General features: G+C 37.8%; 1 protein-coding gene across 10 annotated transcripts in view; it reads right to left on the reverse strand.

The window, feature by feature from the left end:
- Positions 1–22,534, reverse strand: part of LOC119235247 (AGBL carboxypeptidase 4) — a 940,458-nt gene that overhangs the window by 705,634 nt on the left and 212,290 nt on the right. Inside the window, exon 1 of one of the 10 annotated variants that reach the window (XM_037498454.2) lies at positions 4,333–4,347. The exons of the other annotated variants lie outside the window; for them this stretch is intronic. The gene's annotated coding sequence lies outside the window, so the exon portion shown is untranslated. Of the gene's footprint in view, positions 1–4,332; positions 4,348–22,534 lie in introns of those variants that run through there. 10 annotated transcript variants of the gene reach the window in all.

Below are 22,534 nucleotides of genomic sequence, written 5' to 3' on the forward strand. Positions count from 1 at the left end.
AAAGTGATATAATGGAAGCAAAAGTGCTTTGTAGGCAATAAAGTAACCACAGGATGATAGAGGAAGAGGAAGAAGAATCTTTTCTTCCCTCCAATATCATCCTTTCTCCTTCAGTTGTTAAAGGGCCTATCTTTTTCACAGAAGTCAAGAAAATAAAATCCATGGGATCAGAATGCAACCTCATCACTTTTGTCTCCTGCAGGTTTTTGTTAAACAGCATCAAAGGGAAAATATCAACAGAGGTAGTGAGCAGGCCTCTCTCTAAAAAGGCCCTTCCATCTGGTGCAGCACCGAAACCATCAGTCCTGTAATTAAAATGCAATTGCCATCCCCTGCCGCAATCCCAGGATGGCCATTCCATCTGCATGAGATATAGGGGAGAAAGTAACATTTTTTGCACTTTTCTGGCTCCATTAAGTTTATTCTCTTTCTATTAATTAATCTGACTACACTAGGGGCTCCTTCTTGCTCTGAAAACCAGGGTGGCACAAATCACGCATGGGATGTCTAAATTTTTAAAACTCAGTACCCATCCCTATTACAGAAAGGCTTAATTACTTCTTACTAAATCTGTAATTAAAATATATCACTAGAGCAGATTCACCTGCATGTGTAGGTGTTGGCGTACATGCCAGTGTGATGGGCAGAGATGAATCACCCACAGACAGCATGAAGAGAAGGAAATTGTGCTAGGTAGAAACACAATTCTCAGGGAGGACTCGAAAAAGTCAGAATATACAGGAGAAAGCTTGGTAAGTCTTAGAATAGAAAGCAAAACAATGATAATCATAATAGCCAATCATGACAGTGAAAGTATTTTCTAATGCAGGAGAAAACTAAGGGAGGAGGTAATAAGGAATGGGGTTGAATTGGGAGCCAAAGGCAGTCAAAGGCTATGTAGTTAGAGAGATAGTGTGAGCACAGAAAAGGGACAAAGCCAGAAATGGGAAATTGGAGAAAGAGCTGAAAACCAGGATAGGCAAATCCAGAAATAGAGCTATGAGAGTGTGCATGATTGGATCTCTGCTATAAATGTCTTGACTGCTATGGGGTTAAGCATGAAAGATTAAATGGCATTTTAGACTGGAGTACTATGTGCAAAAACGTCCAATACTGGTTCTGCTACACATAGTTTGATCTTGGATAAGTAACTTCCCCTTTAGTTCTGTCTCCTCATTTGTAAAATAGGCACAATAATGTCTATTGTATATACTGAGTCACCGTGTACAGATAACACAACTCTGAACACATCAGTCACATAAACAGTAAGATCACCAGTGTCCCCTGGAGTTGTGCAATGCATAATTACTGTGAAATCTAAATATGGTCTGAAAAGAAAAAGGAATTTTTTTACAATAGTTTGTACAACATTAAGTTATATACTATTTTTCCTGTGAGTTTTCCTATCTCTCGAGTTAAGGAAATACATATGATAATTTCTCAAGGTACTTTTCAGTTCAAATATTGAACAATGTTATGACTTATTTGTACTTTATTCATTCACTCATTCACCCAAAAATCAACAGACCCCAAGGCCAGTTATTTCAAACTCCTTTGTCATAATTTTAATTTAAACTAAAATGACTGATTTCAATTTTTTAATTACTTTTTCACCAACATTAACTACTTCTTACCAAATTTTTCATATCCATTTTCTCTTTTAATAAAGCATACTGGCTGAAGCATTGGGTTCGTATAGGGGAGGAGTAGGAGACAGGGCTGGATATAGAATTCCATCTGACACTTCCTAGTTGTTTGTAGTTGGACAAAATAATGTAACCTACTATATTCTAGTCTATCTATAAAATGGGAATAATTATGATAATTCCATAAAGCCACTTAAAAAGTCAAGCATAATGGGCCTCCTCAGTGGCTCAGCAGGTTGAGCACAGTACTATGGAGCTGTCTGCAGCCTCTGCAATGTGGGTTCCATTCCTGGGCAGCCAGAGAGATACCTACATGGCGCAGCAGACCTCTCCTTTCTCACCCACTGCTCCCCTCAGCTGTGCTTTCAGTCTGTCTGCCTGTTCTGCTCCCCACTCTATCTCTGGTGAATCCTCTCACCCTCCCACGCCTCTGGCCTATACCCCAGCTCTTGTATAAATAAATAAATCTTTAAAAAGTCAAGAGTATGACACATAGAATTTCTAGTACAATGCCTGATAGATAGTAGGTATTCTGTAGTGCTATTTTTCTACCATTATAGTCCATCCATAACATCATCTAAAGATAAAAAATTTTCTGGAAAGGATCATCCATATAACCTGAAAATTTGATTTTCTCTCTCTGTCTCTCTCTGTCTCTCTCTCTCTCTCTCTCTCTCTCTATATATATATATATATATATATATATATATACACACACAAATATATATATATGAAGATTAAAATAGTATCAACATCAAATATGCACTAAGGATATCCTTGAAATTATATATCAGATTACACTCATGCACTTGTCAAAGAGAGTAACTTGAGAATTTCTAGCAACGCAGCCTTTACAAACGCATATTTCAGACACTAAGCTAAGATATCCAGTATTTGAAAAAGATTAAAGGAATTGATTTGCTATCCATTCCTCAAGAGCTTGACCTCTAAACAATAAGATAAGTAACTCTTAGCTTAATTACCATTAGAAATGTCATGACCAAATTTATGCCTTCAGCTATTATAGATAGTATAGGAATTCTCACCTATAAGGAACATTCTAATATTTTTTGTAAAGTCCTAGTTTAAAAATACCCAATCATAAATTTAAACAGTCTCTTATATAAGGAATGCACATAATCCCTGCTAGAATGTAGGAGGAATAACTTCTTTCTCTATCAACAAATCTGTTTTCTTTCTCTAAGGAAACAAATATAAGATATTATATTACTTCTGCCTTGGTGCCAGAAAGCTCAGAGTTATGTCTAGTTCTTCAATGCAGTAACTGTCTTGTGCCTAAATGACTCTTGTCTTTGTGAGCACCTCCACAACCCCATTTGCATGCTACTCAAAATATTTCAAATGGCTTCTTTACTTTCAGTTTTGCCCCCTTCAAACACTTTAAGACACACAAGGAGTCTTAAAAAAAAGAAGGGGACTCCCTGGTGGCGTGGATTGAGCAATGCACTGTGAAGCTGTCCACAGCCTCTGCAGTGCCAGTTCGATCCCCACCTGCCACAGAGCAGCCCACATGGCTGGGCGGACCTCTCCTGTCTTGACAGCTGCTCCCCTCAGCAGTGTATTTCAGTCAGTCTGCCTGTTCTGTTCCCCACTCTATCTCTGGTGTATCCTCTCACCCTTCCACACATCTGGCCTGTACCCTGGTTCTTGTATAAATAAATAAATCTTTTTAAAAAAAAAAAGTCTTCCCTTCTTTATCACAAAACATCATCACTAGTTATCTACTTAAAAAAAAAAAAAGACTGAACTGCTTTAACTGTTTTCAGTAAGATGGAGTACATGTATGTTTTCCTAATTCTTCTACTAAGTATGACTAAACATTGTGGGCATTGTACATACAATTAATGTAAGAACACACTTAAATGGGGAGAGAAGCAGAAGAAGGACTAGTGATGTCAGAGCTCAAAGAAGTTTCAGAGTGTTCTTTGTTTTTGTGTTTTGCCTCATATGTGCCAAAATGGGTGCTGGACTAGCCAAAAATCCTGAAATGCCATCAGGTACAGACAAACAAAACTCACCAAAAATATTCTATTAAACAAAGTACTAGCAAATATACATTTTTTTAAAGATTTACTTATTGATTGATTGATTAATTTATACATACATACATACAAGCACTGGGTACAGTCAGAAGCGCAGGAGGGTGAGAGAATTCACCAGAGCCAGAGCAGGGAGCAAAGCAGGCAGAAGGACCGAAGTACACTGCTGAGGGGAGCAGCAGGCAGCAGGAGAGGTCTGCGCGCCATGTGGGACCCTCCTCCGGTGGCCAGGGAGCAGCCGGGGATCGAACTGGTGCAGCAGAGGCTGCGGGCAGCTTTGCAACCCAGCAATCAATCGCTGTGCCACAGGGGAGGCCCTAGCAAATAGACATTTGGAGCAGACAGAAATTTACCAAAAATGAAGCACTCTAATATAGTCAAATACCACAGACAAAAATTATGGCTCCAATTCATGTCTGCCAACAAAGTACTAGTGAGAAACCTAGACTTTTGTTTTTTGCAGACTTTAACAAAGTGACCCAGGATGCCCATGGTGGCAGGTTGGTTCAGAGTAGACTGAGTAGGGAATTAAGACCTTCACACCTGCTATGTAGTCAGAACTTCCTATAAACATCCACCCGCTGTGGTTCCAATAGACATTGTGGGGTTCCTGGACTTTTACTCACTTTGACAGAATGAGGAGTCCCTCCCCCACATAGCTGGTTTGGAATCAGAGTAGTTTTGTAGGAAATCATCACAATCCAGACCTCTGTGCAACAATAACAAAGACCTTTGTCAAAAGGGGTTAAGGGATAATCCTGCGCTGCTTCTCCCCCAGTAGTAGGAAATTCTCAACACTTCCATTCTCCTTTAAGAATACTTCCAAGAAAGTCAGCCAAAACAGATTAAAACATGATACAGAATTCATAATGCCCAAAATTTCCAAGTTTCAATAAAAAAAAATCATTCATCATACCAAGAACCAAATGGAATTTTAAAAGACCACAAATTGATTCCAATGTGGAGATGGCAAATATTTAGAATTATCTGGTATCTTAAAAACGCTTTAAAAATGAATCACAAGAGGGTCTCCCCTGGTGGTGCAGCAGTTGAGCTCTGTGAAGCTGCCCGCAGCCTCTGCAGTACCAGTTCCATCCCCAGCCACCAGCTCATGGTGCAACAGACCTCTCCTGCCGCTCCCGCTGCTCCCCTCAGCAGTGTATTTCGTCACTCTGCCTGTTCTTTTCCCCACTCTGGCTCTGGTGAATTCTCTCACCCTCCTGCGCTTCTGACTGTACCCAGTGCTTGTATAAATAAATCAATCAATCAATCAATCAATAAATAAATAAATCTTTAAAAAAAATGAATCATAAGAATGCTTCAAAAATAAATCATAAGATTTTTGAGGCAGCTTTCTGACAAAAAATGGTAGATTCTCAGTTAGAAAGGCTCTTAGAATAATGAAATACAGCATTTTAACTTTATTTGATAAAAATATAAATTGTGGATAAGGATAAGGAGAAAAATTGAAGTTCAAAAACTGAATTATAGTCAAGACAGAATCTAAAATTAAGTTGTCCTAGTGCTCAAGTTGGTGTATTGCACTGAGTTGCATCATTCAGAAAGAATCAGCCATGTATAGAATACAGACATGGTTACTCCTTGAACCACTAACTTTTGGGACAAATATCCTTTTCAGTTTTTCTTAGAACTTGACCTTCCTAGAGGGAAGGATCCAGAGAAAAAAGCCAGATCCAGTTTGTCTTCTCATGGTATTTTCTACCAACCCAGATATAACTTTAAAGAACAAATTCTAGAGTAATCATATGACTTTGTGATTCCCTCTTGGAGCTTTGAAGCTCATTAAACAATGATTCATATGTATGTTATCTTTTCTCTCTTTAGCATATTTAGAATTGTTGACGTTCTTCAATATTTAATGCTCTCCAATTTATATATAATTTAGATAGAATTTAATACAACTTACTTTTATATAAGTTAAGCGTCTATCATTCTACTTCTCCTAGTGGGAATAATATCTCAAGCAAGTGAGCTCAAAGGGGTGGGCTTGGCTGGTTTAGGCAGGTTTGTAATGAACTGGTCAAAGGGACTATGAAAACAATAAGCCAGCTTATCTCCAGGTGACCTTCAAATGATAATGATAAAATTCTAAACACAATGGTCTCAGTACTTGGGGAAAGGGCCATCCAATTCCCTTCTCTTTAAGTCAAGACAAGCCTGGTAGAATAAATAAGATGTAGTCTAGGAGAATAATGGAAATTGCCACAATGCATAAAGGACAAAGAAAAAGAAAAAGAAGCTCAAGCATCAGATGTAAAGGTTAGGGCAAAGACGAAGACAGGCACTGAGGCAGAAGACCAGAAATTAATTCAGGAAGAAAGATTGGGATTAGAAATTTGACGCAGGTAAGGTTTCACATTTCAGAATGAGGGTCATGAACTACATGGATGTCTAAACTCTGCGTTTCAGGAAGGGACACAGTGGTTAAGTTTTTTGCAGGCCAGGACTGACCAAGGTTTGTTATGTAAGGTTGTATAGATTTCCTCCTATCTTCCTGGACAAATGTCCTCAATTTTTGCTGGCTTCTTATTCTCTGCCTAATCTTTAAATGCTAGTATTCACTATGGATCTTTCCCAGGCCCTCTTTTCAAGCATTACATCTTTTCTAGGCAATACCACTCATGCCTCACACATTGATGGTTCCTAATTCTGTGTCACCAGCCAAGATCACTCTGTTAAATCCCTGTTCAATATAGTCAACAGTTTATTAAACAGTACTATATCTTGCAGGTTACCTCAAATTCTACATGTCAAACTGAAATTAAAATCTTCTCTTCAATTATTCCCTCGCTGTTTCCCATTCGCAGGACATGATTCCACAATGTCCACAGTTGCATGACTTTTAATTCGCTGTGTACATCTAATTCAAGTTTTGTTAACTCTGCCTACTATATATCTCTCAAACATATCCACTTATCTCCAACCCATGGTCTTTACACCAATTGTAGCCATCAGTTCTCACCTGTAACCTATATATTGACCTATTAACTGGTTTGCTCTGATTGAGTCTTGTTCACCTCCAATTCTTCCCCCCACCCACCAGCCAAAATGATCTTTCTCAAATGAAATTCTGAGCAAGCTGCTCATCTGAGGAAACTTTTTAAATGATTTTTTTTAGGATATCTTTCTTTCTTAATGATTGAACTTCAGAACAAAGTTTAAATTCCTTACATAATTGACAAGGCTTTTAGTGCTTCCTCATACTTCTTTGCCCTCACTATAGCACCACTCTCCACTCTACTTCTCACCCACCCACTCCTATATATCACATTCCAGCCATAAGGGCAGCAAGGATAGGACCAGGGTGAGTCAAATGAGGTGCCAAGTTATAGAATTTCACATACTCTCAGGTGCTGCCCCTGTACATATATGCACAACCCTGAAAGTGCCTCTTTAAAAGTGAGGTGCTTTGGGCCTCCCTGGTGGCGTAGGCAGTTTAGCGTTGCACTATGAAGCATTCACAGCCTCTGCAGTGCTGGTTTGATCCCTGCCACCCACAAGAATCCCACATGGCTCAGCAGACCTCTCCTGTCTCACCTGCTGCTCCCCTCAGCAGTGTATTTCGTCAGTCTGCCTGTTCTATTCCCCACTCTGTCTCTGGTGAATCCTCTCACCCTCCCGCGATCTGGCCTATACCCCAGCACTACTTTAAATAAAATAAATCTCTAAAAAAAAAAAAAAGAGTGAGGTGCTTCAGGTACAAAATTTAAAAGACCACAGTTTTACAATGCTAAGTTTTTTTTCATCCCATATTAAAAGATGAGGAAACTGACTCAGAGGGTTTAACTTAAAATCGCTCAAGGGTTAACAAGTTGAGAATTTGTACTAAAACATCTCTTGCTAAAAGAATAGAATAGTGCTTAGAACATAGTTGGCACAATAAATATTTGTTACACAAAGTAGAACAATAGATATTGTAGAAACATATATATATATGAATATAAATATAGTAAAATATACATCAGGAACCCTTTCACTGATGAGATTTAAAGATGTTTTAATTTGTCAAATATATTTTTACATATCTTAGAAATATTTTATAAGAAATACCTATACTACACTAAAAAAAGATCTCTGAAGGGGTATGATTTTATACATCTGAATCATATGCTGTTGTAAACCAATATTCCCTCAACAACAAAAAAAATATTTTGCATTTTATAGTATAACAAATGTCTCCCACTTTCTCTTTATGAAGAAAGAATAAGTCTGTGATGAAATATGATCTAGGGGATAAGACTAGTCATATATTTATTATGAATTACTCAGTATATCAGATTATGGTGGGATGAGGGGGATTTATTTTATTTTTAAGGACCAGGACAATTTTAATCTTCTCTCTTCATTTTAAAAGTATTCCATTCCTCTGTGAGAATACTGAGATTGTCAGAACTCCTTGCTTCCTTCCTAAGAAAATATATTTGTACTCATTTAAAATAAATTAGTGACTACATATAATACTTCTTGTAGGTTAATACAGATTGCATTAAAATTAGCTTGTCAATTTTCTCAAAGGATTTGTCAATCATGTCTGTTATAAAATCAGAATACACCAACTTTTGCTTCTGTTTTCATCAGACCATAAAATTTGATACATCAAAATACATTCCCTTTATTCAAATCTGAGAGAATTTTATGAAAACACTCCTTTCATTTGATTAGCAATGGGAGGCCCTGACATTATAGCTGCTCTAGGTTCGTGATTGCTTTGGAGGGAGTCTCTCTGGAGTAGGTCTAGTCTCTTCTCATATGCTCCAGTTTGTCAGACTGCAGAGTCCTGATTATTCACCCTGAAATCAAGCAGCAAATCAGATTGCTCATGTCCTCTTTCTCAAATATATGCCCAACTTACACTCAGCTACCTTTACAGAAAGATAAGGATAATCTTCACCTACTTTTTTCAGAAGTAACTTAAAGATATCACCATATGCCTTGTTTTTTTAAAGCAGTAACAATCGATTAATGAGTTCACCTCTAGTTAGAAGCAGTACTGACTGACCATACAAGTGATTTAAACAAACTGACTTTATTTCACAAAGAAAAACCAGCTACAGGAGAAAGTCCATTTAGTTTACAGACCCCAACACATCAACCTCCCTCCTTAACCAGCTACTCCATGATCCTTGTAACATCCTGTGGTCTTTGGCTCTCCTCATCAAGGATTCAATGTATTCTGGACACCTTTCTCAGACTGGTGACCTATTTTGGCTTAAAGACCCAGCTAGCTCTTTCACTCTTGATTGGACAAGCTCATTAGATTTCAGCATCACTTTCCCTTTTTAATTTTTTCTTAAATATGTTCATTGAGGTAATTTTGATTAACATCATTGCATATGTTTTAGGTGTGTAGGCTCACATCTCTACAATGTACACTATCACACCATGCTCACCAACAAAGCCCCAATAATTTCCCACCACAATCTACTAAGCTCCCTTCCCCCTTTGTTTTCCCTCCCAAACTGTCCTTCTGGTGGCCTCAGTTCTACAATAGATTTCAAGAGTTTGTTTTGTTTTATTCATTCCTTTGATTGTTTTTATAGTTCACATATGAATGAAGTCACCCAGGATTTGTTATTTTCCTTCTGACTAATATTACTTAGCATAATCCCATCCAGTTCCATACATGCTGTCACAAATGGCAAGATTTTATCTTTTTAGAGGAAATCTCACTTCCAAGCTCATCTCTTTAAAAATACCTCAATAAATAAACATTTCTTCATATGCTATAACCATGTTTTGCACAACTGGGAGAACCAATATGACATTTCTGCAAAATTCAACCAGAAGTGAAACAGGCACCCTTATCACAAAACAGACAATTCCTAAATTAAGAAATAGTGATCATCAATTTTTTTTTTCTATTTCTTTGAAGAATGACATTGAAATTTTAATTGGAATAGCATTGAATCTGTAGATTACTTTTGGTAGGATGGCCATTTTCATAATGTTAATTCTTCCGATCCATGAGCAGGGAATGTCTTCCCATTTCTCTGTGTCTACTTCTATTTCTTTTAACAGTGTTTTATAGTTTTCTTTGTATAGGTCCTTTATTGCTTTTGTTAGGTTTATTCCCAAGTATTTTATTTTTTTGGATCAAGAAGATGTGGTACATATACACAATGGAATATTACTCAGCAATCAGAAAAGATAAAGTTATGCAATTTACAGCAACATGGATGGAGCTGGACGGGATCATGCGCAGCAAAATAAGCCAGAAAGAAAAAGAAAAATACCAGATGGTCTCACTCATAGCAGGAATCTAGAAAACCTAAATAAGGGACCAGGAAAAAGAATAACTATAAGAAAGAAAAAATCAAAATCAACAAACAATTATAAACCAGAGACACACTATGGGGGGAATGCAGAAAGGTGGGATTGGGGTCAAAATAAGGGGCGTGCAATTGTATGGGGAATATAAAAAGAAAAGAAAAAAATGAAAAAATAATAAATAAAAAAGCAAAAAAAAATAGCGATCAAATTAGTGTTAATGTTTTTTCCATTGTGAGCAATAGTAGATAATGATTCAGGTTATGATAGAACAATAAAAAAATCCAATTTTTTGTCCCCAAGTATTTATAAGCATTAGAAAAACATAGTTGAACAAAGATGTTCAACTCAGTTAAAACCTGACAAGATTTAGAAAATTAATTAAATGTTTAAGAGTAAGCAGTGGAGAAAGAGAGGTGGAATTAAGGTTTATGGAAGCACTAGTTAGTGCGAGGCATTATATTAAGACTTTAACCCAAATTCTATTTCATTCAATTCTTATAACCCTGAGAAGTTTAAAAAGTTTCAGGAACATATTTAATTTATAGTGTATTAACAATATATATGATGTTATGCTAAATGTTTACAAGTATAACTGTTTTCTGCATGACAAGTATGTGAGGTAGGTATCATTGTCATCTCAGTTTTACAAATGGAAAATCTATGATTTGGACAACTTACTGACCCAGCATGATTGGCAGTTTAGTAGTTAATATTGGCAGGATTTGACGCTGGCATTCTAAGTACAAAATCTAAGGTCTTGGTCATACATTCATAGGATAGATATAAACAAATATAGGCAAAGACATCAGAAGTAATTGGAACTGAGGTTTCTCATACCACCAAAAAAAAAAAAAATGAAATTTTAATGACTAAAAAATCTAAATTAAATATCTCTAAACCTCCCTACCAGGACTGTATTATTTTGAAGGCTCTGCAATACAAGCTTATAATTGTTCATCTAAATTTAAAGTTTTAGTTATGGCATATTTAACTATACTTAAAATCCAGATTTAACTCATGTTAATATTTTGCCGGTTTCAGACCATCAAAAACAAATAAAAATATTAAGGTTTCTCCCAAGTCATCTCTCTCCAGAAAACCATTCTCCTCTTTACTATTCCTGAAATAAGTCCTATCTTACAGGTGTTATAAATTGTTCATTTATACATTTTTGTACTTTTATCATGAATTATTTTTATATCAATCTAGTATTCAACCCAATATGATTAGTTTTATAGTTTATATTTTTTCTATGTAGATAATATAATTTGTCAAATGATCAAAATAAATAATTTGTTTCTATTTTTAAAATAATTATATTTATTATTGTTTTTCCTTGTATTATACACACACACACACACAGCCTAAATGTATAATATTGAATACACATGGGAGCAGCAGGCATCTTTTCTTGTTCTTTTTAAACATAATGTTTCTAAAGCTTTAACAACAATTTTAGTTTTTAATAAATAGTCTCTAGTTAAATAAACTTGTTTCAATTTCTACTATAGGAGATTTAATAAGTCATTACTGAATTTTACCATAGTTTTCATCATCTATTGAAATAATCCTATGAAATCTAATGTACTACTTTAATGTGGTAACTTAAATTAATAGTAATTAAGATGTCCTTGAATTTCTTTAATAAATCCTACCCCTTACTATTTTCTATACACTGCTATATTTTTTATGTACATTGCTGGATTTGGTGTGCAAACATTTATTTTGGATTTCTGCATCAGTATTTATATGAAAAAATAAATTTTCCTATTAGTATCATTTTTGTCTGTTTTTGTTATCAAGGTTTTACCAGTCTCTTTAAATGAGCTGGGGTTGTTTGTTTGTTTGTGCGTTTGTGCTTTTGTTTGTTTGTTTTAACTTGCAGATGAACTTACTTCATTTTTCGAACATTACGGCAAATTGCTCCAAAATTTTGTGGTGCTTTTACTTCATTTCCTTAGCTCCCATATGAAAAAAAATGGGGAATAACTGATTTTCTTTGCTTGAATCAACCAATTGTGATTTAAGTGGTTCTTTTCCAAACCACATGGCTTCAGTGTGAAAAGGAACATTTCTTTTTTTTTTTTTTTTTTTTTTTTCTTATTCTCAAGACTTTTATTTTTTATTTTTTTAAGATTTATTTATTTATTTATTTATTTTTTTTTTAAATATTAAATTTTATTTTTATATTCCCCCATACAATTGCAAACGCCCCATTCTGACCCCAATCCTTCCCCTCCCGCCCCCTCACCCCCAAAAAAGTGTCTCTGGTTCATAGTTTTTTTGTTGATTTTGATTTTCACTTTCTTATAATCATTTTCCTGGTCCCTTATTTAAGTTTTCTAGATTCCTGCTATGAGTGAGACCATCCGGTATTTTTCTTTTTCTTTTTGGCTTATTTCGCTGAGCATGATCCCTTCCAGTGCCATCCATGTTGCTGCAAATTGCATGTGTTTATCTTTTTTGAATGCTGAGTAATATTCCATGGTATATATGTACCACATCTTCTTGATCCAGTCATCTATTTTTGGGCATTTGGGCTGTTTCCAAAGCTTAGCTATTGTAAACAGTGCTGCTATAAACATAGGAGTGCAGGTGCTCTTTGGAATTGATGTTTCTGTGTCCTTTGGGTAAATGCCTAGGAGTGGAATTGCTGGATCATATGGAAGCTCTATGTTTAGTAGGTCCAGAAATCTCCACACAGCTCTCCATAGTGGTTGGACCAGTTTGCACTCCCACCAACAGTGCACAAGAGTTCGAAAAGGAACATTTCTAAGAAGAAATAAGGGATTTGGGGAAGACAGTGATATAGCTGCACACTACATATATCTTTTCAGTTAATTTTTACATATCAAAACTAAAAAGAAGACATAATAAGCATAAATACCTGGTTAGAAAAAAGAAAGGGATTTGAAGGTAAGCTTAACTACCTATTACTTGTGTAATTTTGTACTAATTATTTCACATCTCTGAGCGCCACTTTCTCAGACTGTAAGAAAGGTAGAGAAAATAAAACCTACCTCAGAGGCAGGTAGAGTTGATGAGTGTGCCTATGAGCTTCTTGAGTAGGGGTATATGTCTATATTCCTAGCACTCCACAAAAAGTAGAAGCTCAGTAATAGCTGAATGAATGCCTGCTAGAATGTACATCTAATTTAAGGCACCCAACCCTGAGATAAATGCTGTCTTAGCATATACTTGGTGCCTAATTCTTATTCTGTCTCACACTCCTAAAGAGGCACACAGTAACATTAGTTTTAACTACTTTAAAAACACCTCCTGCCTCAGATGTATTTTAGGCCTTTGTTGAAGATAAAGAAATCCTAGTTGTAACCAAAGCTCTGGAAATGTCTAGGTCTCCCTTCTAACTCACTCACACTAAATTGCCAAATACTGGGAAGGAAAAGTGCAAAACCTGGGAGTTAGTTCCAGATTGACCACCTTCTCTCCCCGGTCTTCCAAAAAAAGGGGGTGGGGAGGAAAGAAAAGAGGGGGTAGGGCAGAAAGACTGTAAGGAATTAGAAAAGCTACACTGGCTTTGGAATGCCATATTTAACCTTAGTTCTGGACACATACCAAGTTTCAGTCATTTATCTTTTCCAAAAGGAATTATCATGATTCAAAATCAGGAGAGTGTGAGTATGTATGCAAAAGGCTAGACAGAAGCCAATGTTAATGAAACACTGGTGAAACCTTCCCAGAAAAGGCTGGCTTAGTCTAGTTAATCAAATCTCTTGTGAAAGCAAATTTGCTACAACAACAGCAGCTGCCATTTATTGAGCACCTTCTAGGTGGCAGAGCCAGGATTAAAATCCAGATCTGTCTGATGCCAAAGCTCATGCTCTTTCCAATATGCAATACTGCTTTCTAATCAAAACAGCTCTGAAATGTACTAAAGGACTTTCCTGCAATTGCATCTGTGCTCATTTTACCACATGTAGGTTTAGTCTGTATTGATAGGATTATCAGACTTCAAGTCTCCATCACTATGATTGACTGAATAGATTCTTCTCGAAATAGGTAGAGCTGTTACATCAGCCTTACATCATTCATAAACTGCCCATCTCTATTTTTCTGACAATTATCTATGAGTGAACTATGAAAGAATTCCAGAGCAGGAAGCCTAGAAGAGCAGATTAATATTTGTTAAGCACTTACTATATATCAGGCTTCTACTAAGCACTGTACATACATTTAATTCTCACCACCATTTTCTAAAGTAGTCACTATTATCACCTCTTTACTGAAGTAAATGTACCTTAGAGAGATGAACACAACTTTTAAATGTGAAAGACATGGTTGGAAACCAGTTTATTAAGCCTGTTGAATCCAAACTGTACCTGTTTCTTATATAGGAAGATTTGAGAGTCAGTAAGGAAGAGAAAAATCAAGTGAATAATTAGAGAAGGTAGATCCTAGAGGGAGATAGGGAACTACATGGAAAAGAAAAGAAAAAAGTGCCTAAAAATGTTACGAGTCATTAGAATAAACAGATGTGATCAAGTAGCATTTTCTGTGTATTAAAAAAAAAAAAAAGCTGTTCTCCATGCTCAAACACCAACTTTCACCATTCCCTCTTCCTGTGCACAAAAACTGACCCCACACAAATCCAGATATTCAGTAAAAGAAATATCTCTCCAAATATCCCAATCCTCTTCAATGAGATCTACTTGAGAATTCATAGTTACGTTAAAGAGGTATCATGAGGTATGTACTTCTACAAATGAGATAGAGGTGTCAACTGCAGCTTCAAAATCCAACAGGAAGGACATCTCAAGATCAAATGAAAGGTATAAAGAACTAATCAGAAATAAGCTAACATGAAAAAAAAGACATTTTTATTACCTTGAACTGAGGCCAAAAAGTGGGACAAGGAGGAGTTAAACATGACTGAGCACAGAAATCTGGGGTAAATCTGTGGGTCAAGGTAGGTGAGTCATGGAGAAGATACGGCCATAAAACTTTATCTTAGTTAGCTTGTGCTCTACTAGTCAGACTATTGATCTAGAGGTCCAGAGAAGAAAATCCGCCTCTGTGTATATTTAGGGAAATGTATAACATGCTCAGGAGACCCTGTTAATTGAAGTAGTTGAAAGAGTGCTACTGGGGTGCTGTAGCAGGGTGCTGTAGCAGACCTGCCCAATAGAGGACAGGTCATTATCTGTGGGTTCTTCACCCATGCACAAAATTGCAAGACTACTTTGACGCAGGGAACAACAAAAATGGGGTTTATTTAACAAACATGGAAAACAAAGAGTTCCCAGGCTACTCACTAGTGGCCAGCTATTTCACCCCAGATAGTGTACACAGTGTCCAAAAAGTCCTAAACAAAAGGCCACTCACCCACGATGGCATGGAGGGCATGCCCATCAAGAAGGGCATGGAGCTCATGGCACACTAGCAAGCAGCGGACCAGGATCCAACTCCCCACAGCTGGAGGTGCTCATAGGTGGGGTGGCTGAAAGGATACTGCAGCAGCACACAGCGACAGCCTGAAGGTTGGCAGAGGCTGGAACAGATGGCAACAGAGGCAGAAGCACTGGGAGGCAGTGCCGGAAGATCAGATATAGTGACTCAGACACAAAGTTCCAGTGACCTATCAACAGTGCTGGGTAGCACTAACAGGTAGTGCAGGTCACCACTGGTCACTAGGAGGTGGTGTTTAAGACACCATGTTAACGGTTCTTTGTGATTTGTTTGCCCACACTACCAACAAATAGTTCTTTGAGGCACCAGGTCCGAGACCTTTGGTTCTCCTTTCAGGCAATGTCAAAGGATAGCCGGACCCAGTTGCAGTCAGCCCAGACTTTGAGAAACAATTTGGCTTCTCTGTGAAGCTTTCCAGCTTCTTTTCTTTCTTTGGAGGTCAGCTGCTGGATGCTGCTTCTTCCTTCTTCAGAGATAAGGAACAGAGTCAGTCTTCTTGCCTCTGAAGCCAGGAAGAGCATCTCAGAATCAGTGAGAATCCGTAAAGTCAGTTTCTCCCAAGCTGGCTCCGGCCGGCCTTTCAATCCTATAGCTGATTGAAGCAGCTTACAGCCTACACCTGATCGATCCACTGTATGTTGCAGGCACCAAATCTATGGGCCTCTCTATTGCCTCAAGTTGGAAGGATCCACAGTGTCAGAACTGGCCGAGTGGGGACCCATGTTTCTCCCTTCAGCCCTGAACCAGGGGCTGTGGGCTAGCTATTACCTCCTATTCCAGAGCTTGCTCCAGCACAAAGCAACATTGCCTCTGCAGCCCCAATAAGGCTGCATGTCCTGGGGCAGCTTAGTAGAGGAACCACTGCCGCCCACCATCACTGCTGGTGTCTTCCAGCAGCACTAAAATGCCCACCACTCACTGGCATTTGCACTGTCCGCAAGCAGCTTCTGGGACCAAACTCCAGTCTTGCCCCAAAACCCATATTGTGGGGCTCCAGTTTCATAATAACACATAAACCCAGTGATGGCCTCTTATTTTCTTCTATTTCTACCAGCAAATGAACAGACTGCTTCTGCTCAGTGAATTTTTCAATATATAAATTTAATTTTATTTGAGGAGATGAGTGAACATCACTCTAAAAGAAAGTCCTAAATTGATAATTTTTGTATTAATTTTTTAATTGATGTAGCATTGGTTTACAACATTATATATGATTTAAAGGTGTAGGATGTCCCCCTTAAGTAAGGTGAAGATGACACTAGCAAGGATATTATATTTCTCTTGGGATAATAAATTCCTTTGAAAATATAGCATTATGTAGTCGTGTATTTCTTGTAATGATTTTCTTTCTATTCATTCATTTAACACATTTACTACATACTGACTATCTATTCTGTGTTATGGAATGCATTAGAGCACAGTGTGAGGAAAAACATGGTCCTTGATTCTGTACATAATGCAGTTTAGTAAGGAGAGAGAGAATCATATAATCACAAAACATAAATAACAATATGTGTGTTGAAAGTGCAAGATGACTTGAGAGCATGTAACAGTGATTTTAGAATGTGGGTCCAGACTTTTTTCAAGAAGTGCCAGTTCCCTGAGAGCTGAAAGTTGAGTGGGAACAATAAACACAAGGTATGTTTGTAGGGGAGGTAAGAAAGCATTCCAGACAGAGGTAAAGGCAGGCATAAAATCCTTGAGTCAAGAGGCAGGACAGATATCCAAGGAAGTGAGTGGAGCACAAGAGGAGGAAGAGAATGGTGTGAGAGAAAACTGAAATGTGGGCCTGGGTCCCCTCTCGCAAGATCACATAGCAAGACAGAGCCTATTTTGCCAAATCTATCTTCATTTATATTGGACATATCTCTGTATCATTTTGACAAAACTATTTTTTTAATCATCCCCATTTCATTTTACTTAATATTCGCTTTGGTAAGTGTAAGGAAAATGGAGTTACTCAGGCTCAGTTTCGCCTCCTGCTGCCAGCCTCTATGGCTGCCACATGCAGCTCTGCTTTCCCTCTAGGTTTCATTTGCCCACACATGATAATGTGTTATTGTACATAGCACTGAGGAGCGTGAGCACAGGGCACGTGTGCCTGTGATTATGGACACCTAGGCTGAAAGGCATGGGGAGAGGGCAGGTACACCTGCATTTACAGACACCCAGGCCAAGAAGCCAGAAAGCATGAGGTGTGCATACCCCTATGTATGGATGCCCAGGCCAGGAGATCATTATGAAATTGGAGAGAGAAGGAAAGCCAGAGAGAGAGAGTGCGTGGAGGTCAAAGAGGCCGGAGGCTCAGTTGCTGCCTGTCTCCCAGCCTCCCTTCTTCCCTGACTGCTTACCTGCCTGTATCAGGTCCCCTGTTTCAGCATTAAAGGCCTTTAGATCTACCTAAGTCTCCAGGATCTTTTATCCAGTTGCCGAATTGACCATGAATCTGCCTGCCCTGAACCTGGTTGTCCAGCAGTCAGTAAACAAAATTTATTTTAAAAATGCTAAGCTGCTGCTGACCTTTATGAAAGACCCAAGCAATGGAGTTTTTATACATGTCATCACTGTCATTTGAAAGGTGGAAGTAACAATGTTCCTCTGCCTGATCACAACAGAGAGATGAAGAAGATAAAGATAAGACTTTGGGAATCAGGGTCAACAGTCTAGCACCGTTCCCCTCTCTTCAGAGTTTACCCAATCATAATCTCAGTTCATACAGGCCAGTTTGGGTGTATTTTGAGGAAGGGAGTTCATTTCTTCATAAGCCCCACCCAAATCTTAGTAAAATAAAATCCACAAAACTCCCAGTATGGAGTGACACAATGAGTATATGAGCTATGGTTTTCGACACTGTGCATCTATTCCTGGCTTCATCATTAACATGGTGAATATCCTTGCTTTGAGATTTTTAGTACAACTTTAATATACTTTAATTGTCACTTTTCTGGTATGAATCATCTTATTAAAGTATAATTTTCAAGAAGTTAAATTTATTTACTTAATTAGAAGACTATTCTCTCTTCAATATGCACATTCTCAGAAGTCAACTCACATCTGTAAATGGGGAAAAGGGGGAGAGTAATACACTCCTTAGCATCATACATCTGATTACAGAATCCCATTAGTGGACTCAGTACCTGTAATGACATAAGATTTTTTTTTTTTTAAACTATAGTAATATTTTTTTTTTTTTAAGATTTTATTTATTTATTTATTTATACAAGCACTGGGTACAGTGAGAAGCGCAGGAGGGTGAGAGAATTCACCAGAGCCAGAGTGGGGAGCAGAGCAGGCAGAGGGACCGAAGTACACTGCTGAGGGGAGCAGCGGGCGGCATGAGAGATCTGCGCACCATGTGGGACCCTCCTCCAGTGGCCGGGGAGCAGCTGGGGATCGAACCGGCGCCTCAGAGGCCGCGGGCAGCTTCGCAACCCAGCGGTCAACCGCTGCGCCACCGGGGAGGCCCCATAAGATTTTTTTTTAAAGATTTATTTTTATTTATAGAAGTGCTGGGGTACAGGCCAGATGCGTAGGAGGGTGAGAGGATTCACCAGAGACAGAGCGGGGAACAGAACAGGCAGACTGACGAAACACAATGCTGAGGGGAGCAGCGGCAAGACAGGAGAGGTCTGCCATACCATCTGGGATTCTCGCCTGCTGGCCAGGATCGAACCCACACTGCAGAAGCTGCGAACAGCTTCACAGTGCGGCACTCAACCGCCTGCGCCACCAGGGAGGCCCAATCACATAAGATTTTATCCAACACCAAGAAATCCTGCACTGATCTCTCATCACCACAGACCGAGCGTGGTTGCCGCTAACCTATGTTCAGAGTTTTTGATTTCAGAGGAAAAAACAGATTTGGAGATCTTGCTGCCATTATTTTGGGAAGTGATAAAGTGTAAAGATTTCCAGAAATATGAATAACCATAACAACAGTAACAAACATGACAAAAATGTACCATGTTAGAGGGTTTAATGGCTTTCAAATGTTTTTTATACAACATTTACCTTTGATCCTCAGAGTAGTAAAAGCAGGGCAGGAGTTATTAGTCCTACTTTATAAACAAAGTAATTACATGATTAGGGAAATATTTAGGAATATTCACAAGGAATCAGAGGCAATTCTGAGAAGAGTATGAGAAAACAATAAGACTTTGGGAAGTCACTGAAATTCTCTGGTCTCAATTTCTTCATCTGTAAAATGGTCTAGGTAAAAGGATATGGGTATAGAAAGTGAGACCAAATGCTAGATTTCACTGCAGGGAAGAACTAAAATGGGTAAAACAGGGCCTAGACCTCTCAAAGACACTTGTGCAAGGGACAAAGATTGCCAGCAAGCACAGACTGAGGAGACTGAAAGGTCTGTTCTACTGAGACCCCTTAAAATGTATTAGCAAGAAAGTCACATGGAATGAAAATGCATCAACATCAAACCAATGTCAATCAAAAGAGATTCTCAGCACTGCTACTTACAAGTCATTGGGTACTGGGTCTTTTTTATCCTATTTCCTTGTCTAAAAGTGGGAATAGCAATGCATGTTAGCAAAGTAAATTCATCTATATATAAAATCTATTATAGCAGTTAACAAACTTTTCATGTAGAGGGCCAAATAGCAGAAGCAAAAATCAAGTATATTATGTCAGTATATCGCTGCCAAGAGAAAAAGCAAATTTCCACAAAAATTTTACTAGCAAAATGTAAACCATAAACCATAATAATATAAACTGAGTTTTCTTTTTTTTTTTTTGTAATACAGTTTTAATAATGAATAGGATGAAATTTCCAGAGGGGATAACATTTCACTAAATTTGGGTTCAAAACCAGGGTTACCTATCTATCATGAACTCAATTGTAAATATTCAACTGTAAATTTATTTTTACTCGGGGGCCATACAAAAACAGGTAAGTTGGATTTGATCTGGGGGCCACATTTTATTAACTTCTGATCTATTACACTGATGACCCCAGTGAGCTACACCTCCACATATCCATGCCTCCTGTACTACTCTTAGAATTTAGTAGTGTGCTCTGTAGTGTGCTGTTAATTAACAGAATGTAGTAAAAGTGATACTGTGCCATTCTGGTCTAATTCTTAAGGAGATCTGGAAGTGTCCACCTTTGCAGTCTTAGGTGCTTTAAGTCATCATGCAAAAAAGCCACCCCACTAAAAAGATCATGTAGGAAAGCAACATTGAAACAGATCCTGAGATGACAGAGAGAGGCAGAGAGAGAGAGAGCCAGTAATATCAGCCATGAAGGCTTATCAGCTAGAACCAACTACCAGACATATGAATGAACCATAACTGAAATTAAGACCTGAGCATAGTCATGTGAGAGAGTCCATATGAGATCAGAAGAACTGCCCGGCTAAACCTCATCAATGCACAGAGTCATAAAATCCCACTGAAGTTATAATTCACTGAATTTTGGAGTGACTTGTTACATAGCCACAGAAAAGTCCTAAATTGTTATAGTAAACTCCTTTTTGTACATACTACTTCTTTTTTCATTGCCATTACTCAGGCTCTAAGGAAATCATTCCATTACTTAGTGTGGACAAGAGTTACCCAGAATCAAACCTCTCACGTAACCTGAGATGCAGACCACACCATATATCCAGCTACTAGCAGAGCCAATAAATACTCTTGAAATTTCCATATGTTCCACTGCATCTTCTAGCATCCCTTGCAGTTCGGTGGAGGCAATGGGACTTATTTTGGCCAATGAGGGAAAATTACAGGTGTCACATCCGAGCTGATAAAGTTAAGAGCCAATGAGCCTCTTCTCCTACCACAGAACACATGGAAGTCACATGTTTAGATGATATCACAAGAGGAAAGGTCTGAGTCATGAGAATGAAGTGAGTGCCAATCACCTATGTCATACCAACATGTTTTTTAACTTTGAATCTAGTCTTCTATTTTATTATATTAAAATATCAAGTTTTAACCTAGACTTCCTTGAGAGGTTGCTGTGGTTGTTTCACTGCTTTTGTTTTGTATTTTTGTGGGTTTTTTACTTTTTAATAAAATATATATATCCCTCGATATTTGATATATATATCTCAAATATATATATCCTGACCTGTAATGCCCGACATTAGTTTTGCATATTTTGGAACTTTATAAAAATGGAATCACATCACATGAACTCTTTTCTTGTCTGTCTTCTTTCAACCAAAAGTATGTTTCTTGGATGCATCTATATCGTGCCGTGTTTATGATTAAAAATATAATTCTCATTGCAGTGTTGTATGCCGTTGTGTGGGTAGATTACAATTTATTCATTTTAATATTGATGAACATTTAAGTAATTTCCAGCTTTAGGCAACTACATATAATGGTACTATCATTATTATTGCAAGTTTCTTTGTTTTTTTTTTTTTTTTGGTTACTATGTTGGCATATAACCAGGAGTGGAAGTGCTGGGTTGGTTGTAGGGTTAGTACCTCATTGTTTTTAGTAAGTATAGTTAGTTTTCCTAAGTGGTATTATCAACTTGGATTCCTGTTATGAGAATTCCACTATTCTATAACTTCACTAAAACTTAATATTTTCAGTTTTTTTTTTTAAATTCTAGCAAATGTATTAGGCTGCTTGCCTTTTTTTTTTTAAAGATTTTTTATTTTTTTTAAGATCTATTTATTTATTTATTTATTTATACAAGCACTAGGTATAGTCAGAAGCGCAGGAGGATGAGAGAATTCACCAGAGCCAGAGCGGAGAGCAAAGCAGGCAGACTGACAAAATACACTGCTGAGGGGAGCAGTGGGCAGCAGGAGAGGTCTGCACGCCATGTGGAACCCTCGCCCAGTGGCCGGGGATCGAACCAGCGCTACAGAGGCTGCGGGCAGCTTTGCAACCCAGCGCTCAACCACTACGCCACCAGGGAGGCCCAGGCTGTTTGTCTTTTTTATTTATTTCTGCCCCAAATGCTAAGGCTCAAAGAAAATTTTCTTTAAACCTATAGCTGGAAGCTGGAGGAAATTCAACTGAGAACTCAGGAACTTCTGGGAAGAAAAAATAATTATTGACAAGTGTTTTAAAGTTATTTTATCATTTCATGAAAGGGGTCTTTTATTATTAGATAAGTAAGAACATAATTCT

The sequence above is a fragment of the Talpa occidentalis genome, unplaced genomic scaffold, assembly GCF_014898055.3.
Source record: "Talpa occidentalis isolate TD23 unplaced genomic scaffold, MPIMG_talOcc4v2.1 talOcc4.9, whole genome shotgun sequence".
Taxonomy (NCBI): Eukaryota; Metazoa; Chordata; class Mammalia; order Eulipotyphla; family Talpidae; genus Talpa; species Talpa occidentalis.